The following is a 9,170-nucleotide window of genomic DNA, read 5'->3' on the forward strand; positions in this document are numbered from 1 at the left end:
GTCATGTTTTGGAGTTTCCCAAATCATTTTTGAGCGACGAAGTTACTAGGGATTTCTCTCCAGTGTCTGCTAAGATGCTCCGGTCTTTGGTTGGCGCTATTATGTGAAAAAGACCCTGATTTTCTCAAAGATTAGAGATGTCACTGGTACCATGTTTCTGTCTTTGACCTATCGATTGAGGGGTGCTTCTTATCGTATCTGTGGTGTGCCCTATCGTAGTAAAATATAGAGCCTTTTAGCGTAGAGTCTCTGTAGTTTAAGTATCTACTAACTACAAACTCTATCCAATTACACTTTACAAAAGAATTCAGGATAGCTTGGTGCTACTGGGCCTCAAATATCGAGCCTGGAACCCATAGATATATATTATGTCCAATTAAATAATTAATTATTTAATTTATAAAACTAAAAAAAATTAAAAGTATCAAAATTGACACACATAAGAATTCAGGATAGCTTGGTGCTACTGGGCCCCAAAATCGAGCCTGGAACCCATAGATATATGCTCTGTCCAATTAAATATTTAATTTACAAAACTAAAACAAAATTCTAAAAGTATTAAAATTGACACACATAAGAATTTAGGATAGCTTGGTGCTACTGGGCCTCAAATATCGAGCCTGAACCCATAGATATATACTGTTTCCAATTAAATAATTAAATATTTAATTAATAAAACTAAAACGAAATTCTAAAGTATTGAAATTGACACACGTAAGAATTCAGGGTAGCATGGTGCTACTGAGACTCAAATATGGAGCCTGGAACCCATAGATATATACTTTGTCCAATTAAATAATTAAATATTTAATTTTTATAAAACTAAAACTAAATTCTAAAAATATTGAAATTGACACACATAAGAATTCAAGATAGCTTGGTGCTACTGGGCCTCAAATATTGAGCCTGGAACACATAGATATATACTCTGTCCAATTAAATAATTAAATATTTAATTTATAAAACTAAAACAAAATTCTAAAAGTATTGAAATTGACACACATAAAAATTCAGGATAGCTTGGTGCTACTGAGCCTCAAATATCGAGCCTGGAACCCATAGATATATACTCTGTCCAATTAAATAATTAAATATTTAATTTATAAAACTAAAACAAAATTCTAAAAGTATTGAAATTGACACACATAAGAATTCAGGATAGCATTGTGCTACTAGGAATCAAATATCGAGCTTGGAACCCATAGATATATACTCTGTCCAATTAAATAATTAAATATTTAATTTATAACACTAAAACAAAATTCTAAAAGCATTGAAATTGACACACAAAAGAATTCAGGATAGCTTGGTGCTACTGGGCTTCAAATATCGAGCTTGGAACCCATAGATATACTTTGTCCAATTAAATAATTAAATAATTTAATTTATAAAACTAAAACAAAATTAATATTGTTTAATTTACAGTAGACGACATGGACGTGCCGCCTGTGCATCCTGGACCTTTCTCGGATGAGATATTAGTATTACAGGGCGATCATAGGTCCGCCTACATATGGGAGGGAGAGCTACTGGAGTAGACTCTCCGCGCCAGGAGAGTGGACGACGTATGGGACTTTATCAGGGAGAGAGGTTTTCATTCCCGCGTAGTCCAGCGCCTGCGTGATACGGGCTTCTATAGGATTTTTGAGATTGGGCGGCAGCAGCTCGACTGGACTCAGATCACGGCGTTGATAGAGCGGTGGCGACCGGAGACGCACACTTTCCACCTGCCCATTGGCGAGGCCACCATCATGCTTCAAGATGTTTAGGTTTTATATGGGCTGCCTGCTGATGGACTGGCCTGTTTTATATGGGCTGCCTGCTGATGGACTGGCCGTTGCACTGCCACGATATATGAGATCTATGACGTTTGCCCAGTATTTGGACTTGCTGCAGCAGTTCACTACTTTCAGGCCACAGGGTGAGGCTGCAGCTTCAGGGGGCAGTCGCATTTCTGTGACAGCTATTAGACAGCATATGGAGGTATTGCACCCCGACATCACCGGCGAGATAGAGGATCTACATATTCACCGGTACACGAGGTTGGCGATGCTCCTTCTTTTTGGGGGTGTCTTGTTCCCGAACACTTCTGTCACGAACCCGGTTCGCCCTCCGTGAACCATTGTGACGGCACCTAGTCTCTACAACTAGGTAAGCCTAAATTGCGGAAAAGAAACCAAAAATTTGTGGAAGTAAAACAATTTAAAAGAGAAATAAGAAATAACCAGTGTGTAAATGTGCCGCTCGACAAACACCATGTTTAACGCTCAAAATTAACACATAAATCCAAGACCCGGAAACCCATGAATCACAAGCTAAGAAGTACTACACAACTCTAACTCCAGAATGTCTAACAAGAACTGAAAATACAGAAGGGCTAATACTAAACAGCAAGAATAGAAAGAGACTCCACGGTCTGCGGACGATGCAGATATACTTTGAAGTCTCTACAGAAGCGCCTCGCCTCAAGGATGATAAGACTGAGCGAAAGTACCTGGAGCTGCACATGAAAAACATGCGCAGGAGGGGCATGAGAACACCACAGCGGTACTCAGTAAGTGCCAAGCCTAACCTCGGTCGGGTAGTGACGAGGAAGGTCAGGGCCCTATTGAGGTTAAACAATATAATATGAATTAACAGTATGAAAACAGGCAGAAATAATGAGTACAGCAGTGAAATAAGACAGGTTAAACAAGGCAATAACAAATACACAAAGAACGGAGTAAACACGGAATATGTACAGCTCAATACCAATGGTAACAATGAGGATTTCCCAGGATATCGTCCTGTAGTCCTTTTCTCAACTATCCAGTGGATCTCCCGAGATACCGTCCCGTAGTCCATCATATGTGTATATCCGAAGGATCTCCCGGGATACCGTCCCGTAGTCCAACTATCAATATGCAGGGGGATCTATCGGGAATCGAACCCGCAGTGCCAAAGTAAATATGCAGGGGGATCTACCGGGAATCTAACCCATATTCCCAAAGTAAACAAATAAGGGGGAAGCTACCGGAATCTCACATCCGTAGTCCCAATGTAAATACACAGCCACAACAAGAAGATATTCAGCAATGAAGTTCAAAGAAATACAAGGCAACAGGTAGTTCTAGCCTAACATGCTTCACGTAGTACAAACAAAGCAACTTAAGCAAATAGGCAATTTAGATCAACTAAGCATGCTTTTCTAAACTAACATAGGCTATAATTGCAAATAGAATAACGCAGGTAAGAAAGAAACTCAATCTAAATATTTAAGTAAAACCGGATTTTCAACAATTAGCTCAAGTACGCGCTCGTCACCTCACGTACAGGGCATTCAATTTACCAAACATCATATCCTAAGGGGAAAGTCCCCCACACAAGGTTAGACAAGCCACTTACCTCGAACCGGCTCAAAACCAACTAGAAACCACGCTTTTGCCACGAGTATCCGACTCCAAATGGCCCAAATCTATTCAATTCAATTACATATCGTAAATAACATCTCAAGCAACTGATTCTACAATTTAATTCAAAGGTAATACGCGAAGTTTTGTAAAATGACCAAAACGCCCCTCGGGCCCACGTGCCCGGAATCCAAAAATTTTCGAAGATAAAGATTAACCATGGCCTCACGAACTCAAATATATGATTTTCTCTAAATTCCATACCCAAATTCGTGGTCAAAATCCAAGAATACTAGTTTTCTAGGTTTTCCCTCAAACCTTAAGTTTTCTACAATTTTTCAAGTCTAAATCCATATATAAACCTTGTATATACTCAAAACTAGTAGAAATCACTTACCTCATGCTTGGTGATGAAAATGGCACTCCAAAGTTGCTCCAAAATCGTCTCCCATGGAAGAAATGAAGTGAAAATGAGCCAAACATCGATTTTTAAAGAAACCTCTCTTCCTCCAGCAATTTCCGCATCTGCGGAAATTTGACCGCATCTGCAAAAATTTGACCGCATCTGCGGTTGTGACAGCAACCAGCACTTTTCTCAACACGGAAATGAGCATAACTCCCTCATACGATGTCCAAATTCGACGATTCTTTTTGCGTTGGCTCCGAAATTACGATACGGATCTAATGTCTCAATAAAAACTTAATTTGGAGCTCCTTTGCTTAATATGGAACCCCTTTATGTCCAAAGAAACGACGTTGAAACATCAAATAAGAGCGCGATACAAGCCGAAACACACCCGAGGCCCCCGGGACCCCGACCAATCACACCAACCAGTCCCAAAACACATTACGGACTTGATCGAGGCCTCAAATCACATCAAACAACGCTAAAATCATGAATCAACCCCTAATCCAAGCTTTATGAACTTTTGAACTTCCAACTTCTACTTTCGATGCCTAAACCTATCAAATCACGTCCGATTGTCCTCAAATTTTGCACACAAGTCATATTCGACATTACGGACCTACTCCAACTTTTGGAATCGGATTCCGACCTCGATATCAAAAAGTCCACTTCCGGTCAAACTTCTCAAAAACCTTTAAATTTCTATCTTTAGCCAAACGGCTCCAAAAATGACCTACGGACCTCCGAATTCACTTCCGATCGCGCTCCCAACTCCAGAATCACCATACGGAGCTGCTCCCAGACTCGGTATCCCAAACGCACATCGATATCACTGAAATGCACTTCAACCCAAACTTATGAAATTTCTTTCAAAATGCTACTTTCCACAATAGGCGCCAAATGCTCCCGGGTCATCCAAAACCCGATCCGGGCATATGCCCAAGTCCGAAATCATCATACAAACCTGCTGGAACCTTCGAATCCCGATTCCGAGGTCGTTTACTTAAAATTCCAATCCTAGTTAATTCTTTCAACTTAAGGCTTCCGAAATGAGAATTCCCTTTCCAAATCAACTCTGAACTTCCCGAAACTTAATTCCGACCACGCGTACAAGTCATAATACCTGAAATGAAGCTGTTTATGGCCTCAGACTGCTGAACGACGTGCTAGAGCTCAAAACGACCGGTCGGGTCGTTACATTCTCTCCCACTTAAACATACGTTCGTCCTTGAACGTGCTGAGAACTACACTGTAGTAGTCTGAAATCACTGTTTAACTTCTCATGCACCTTCCCGTGCTACCACAACTCAGTTGAGCACATCAGCTCGATCAATTCTGAAGATATTCCCTTTTATTCAAGAAAATAAGCCTTAGAGCCCAATTCCAACATCCGGAATTCTATGCCCGACCTGTTTCCAACATAAGATCACCACATCAATCACTACACGATGTACCCAAACATGGCTGCATAACTTTGCTGAATTCACACCTAGCATCACTTTACTCACCGGACCACAATAATATTTTCTTATCAACTTAGTCAAAATTCCACGAATCTGATGCTCCCATTGCACCCCATGATATACACGGGTCTTACTCTAACTCTTACAATGCCGCCACAACGGAAGAGATGTGCAGAAATTCATAATCAACTGTCGAGTCAACCAATCATTGAGTCTATACTTCTTACAAGAAACATTACCTCATTCCGAACCAAATAATGATCTTTGCTCCTTCATATATTTCACATAATCAGATTGCACTGATCCTAAATCCAATAATCTCGTCTCACCCAGTACGAACTGCTCAGGCAATAAGCCACCCCGACATGACCAAAAGTCTCATATGATGCCACAATGTGCCAATAGGCTACCAATTAGAATGCGATACAAAAAGGAAAATGAACTCTGAAAAGGAATTTCAATTACCCCGCTCGCGAATCATACATGCGACGTGGGCACACAGCTAATATGAGCTTCCTTCGGAAAATAGGAAACAGAACACAATAGACAGATATGGGGAACTGTACTGAACATCACACTGTTGAGGCGTGCAACCCGATCTAAATAACATACCCATGGTGGCGTGCCACCCGATCCAAATAACATACCCATGGCGGCATGCCACCCGAGCCACACATAGAATTTACATAAGGAGATATACATCGAGCTAAACTGCTCATTATAACACGAATATCCGTCATAAACACGCTAAGTGTATAATACCATACCCTACGGAGACATATAACGCTATAATCCACAAACTCGAGCACAACTGAGGTGCGATATACGATATGAATCTCAAGAGCCATCCCGCTCATATAACCTCATCTCTATGCGAAACCTCAACACATAAGAAATTCACCAAGCCGTCTCACAACCCCGACTACTCTCCCATAAGCAGCGCATTGCTGAAATGAACAATCCGGCCTGATATAGAGCCCATACTCATATTTAAATCCATTCACATACCTCAAGCCGATTCTGATCATACCGAACTAGGCCATTGACCTTTCAAGGGTCCATAATCACCCCCTTTTCCCATAACACATAAGAACCACCATCATAACTGGAGTAATCCTCCACAGTCCACAACCAACTAAACCGAGTGCCCTCCAAGCATCAATTCTCAAATTAACGACATCACCACGATCTTCATACTTGGTTTAACTCTTCAGTTAATCGAGTGACTACACGCCACACTTATACAACCTTCCCGTGGGGCACACTCCCACAACCTTCCAGAACAGATAACAAGTATGCGTATCCATACCACCAGCCGCACTAATACTTGGGAAGCGTTCAAGAATCCATAACCAAGACGCAAGGCCTTTTTCACAAAATACCGATCTCAGGTGACGCCGAAGACGATACCCACTTACTTTAAACGTCGAAACTCCTTTACTGCTCATCCGAGCTCGCGACATCCTTGTCAACACCGAACTGCAACCTTGATCCTCACTTCAAATTCCATACCACACACTGCACCAACATGCCAATATACAATAGAACACGATTTTCATCATAGCTCCGTAACCACTGATAGATAAACACTTCATCATATAAAACTTTTCACTTAACTCACTTCAGGAGAACCATAGCAACACGCAGGTGAATTCTAATAACCGTAGAGTATTCAAATCTCTAAGTAATGGTCTAAGCCACCATAACCCTTCTGGGATCCGCCTACACATGACAGGCCATAACAGTAGAATACTTCCGAATAACATCAATTACGGCGGTCGACAAGCCTCACATGCGCCGTTACGAATCACTTGCATAACTTGATCACGCTGAAAGAACTGATCATTACCACCAACATGCCAATTCGACTATGGCTACCCAATCCCTCTTCTTCCAATTTATCCTTAATGGCCATAGAAACAATGATAACTCCATTCAACACTTAACGCACTCCATCCGCACTCATCCCGAGTGACCCTGTATCAGGAGACCATGCTATCTCAAATCCCACGAACCATTTTGTACCTCTCAATTGCTACATGGCAAGTCAAAACATCATAGAACATTCTGTGCCTCTTCTCATAGGCTTCTATCAAGCTTGATTCTTAACCGTACCTATAGGCTCAAAATCATTAGGCATCACACTTTATCCATTCGAATTCACTAGAACCGTTGCTGAGAGCCACCCGCTCTGACTAGGTCCCGAATATAATCAACTCCGAGGCTCCACTGGCATATGAACACCCATCTCAATGAAGCATCGACTGAATCCCTTCCCTTAAAACCCGCTTCTATACAAGGTATGAATCTTGAATCCTTCCCCAAGGTTCAACATGAGCCAATAAGGCCGACCATAGCACACATTTAATAATTCCTTTGCTCAATATACCACTTATGTTCTTTTCCTGCAGCTGGAATAGCTCATCAATATGCTAATAACCCGAAACCTCGCAAGTAGATAACCATACAACCCAATCGTAGGCGGTGGGACTCTCCCACTTAGCTTGAAGCTACTATTACATAACTCTGAAATCCACTAGGATTTCCTATATCTTATTGACATGACCATGCGCAATCGACCGCAAAATTCCTCGGGATCTTTCTATAAAAACCCCTCTTTATACTCTGAATCATCAACCACATTCGCACTACCGATCCCCTTTGCGGTATCACCAATAGAATACGTTGCAGAAGTTTCGCCAACCACGCGACCGCTAACCTGCTCACAGGGAATAACCCCCCTGTGGAACACACTCTCCGACACCTTTAAACGTTGCCGCACGGGGTACAATCACTGCGACATCAATGACCCGTCCTAAGTCTGAGCTTACTCTCTAGCTGCACCAGTCCCTTCACTCCTCGCGAACATCAATTAAGTGTGCGGCAACATCTTTCCAATTCAAAGTTAGGTTGTATCCTTCTTCCTTTCTAGTAGCTCCTTTCCGTTATACCAAATCTCATGCCGCATAATGGCTCATACTTTAGATTAATCCGAAAGCCCAAATCACCAATCACTAAAATCCCCAAATCACTCCAAACTCTCCCACTTTGGCGAAACTCACCCCTTTAGTCGACTACTCGACCTTTGCTTATTATGCATGGCCTTCTAGAAATTCTAACCACCACTTGACACTCTCCACATGTCCTTCCTCATCCTTTGTTGCTCAGTTGTTGCCTTAAATGAGATCTATCTCTATGGCACTTGGACCCACATTTGCTGATAACTTTAAACATTTCCGAAGATCATCTTCCTCATATCGTCGACATTAGAAACATTGATTCAATCCTGAACCACCGCACCCCGCGATATCCAATAGTCTTTTCTCCAATATTATTTCACAATATCCTACCCCAAGGGCGAATTGCAGAAGACCATAACACTGGCCAACTTAACACATACAATCGAGGACGACGACACTACATCGCAGATAAAAATTCCACCACGCTCGAATCTACCAAGTCTCATTACTCCATCACCCCAAATCTGGACATTCATAGGCCAATTGCTTTTCCTCCGCTGAAAGTGAAATATCCTATCTCTGAATCGTGCACTGAGTAGATTTCCTTTCAACTCATTCACCGCCCCGTCACATAGGCATGTCTCCTACCATCAAGTCAATATTGTGTGATAACCAATCGCGAGCATCATAGAAACCTGTGCATAGCCTCCCAGCTCTTAGAAGCACAACTATCGAGCTGAAACGGTAGAAAAATCCTTTCGCAAGGCGACTACAATAGCTCACCCAACTATACCGGGAGAAACATTCCGCACCACATCTGTAGTACCATTAAAATTCTTCAATTCTCGATATATAAAATGGTTCACGTCGCGTAAGATTGAGCAGGAAGAAAAACAAGGGCACAAGCCTCAAGGAATCAAGTCGCACGATGAGGAAATGAAGAAGTGGAATT

The sequence above is a fragment of the Nicotiana attenuata genome, unplaced genomic scaffold (assembly GCF_001879085.1).
Source record: "Nicotiana attenuata strain UT unplaced genomic scaffold, NIATTr2, whole genome shotgun sequence".
In the NCBI taxonomy this organism is placed as follows: Eukaryota; Viridiplantae; Streptophyta; class Magnoliopsida; order Solanales; family Solanaceae; genus Nicotiana; species Nicotiana attenuata.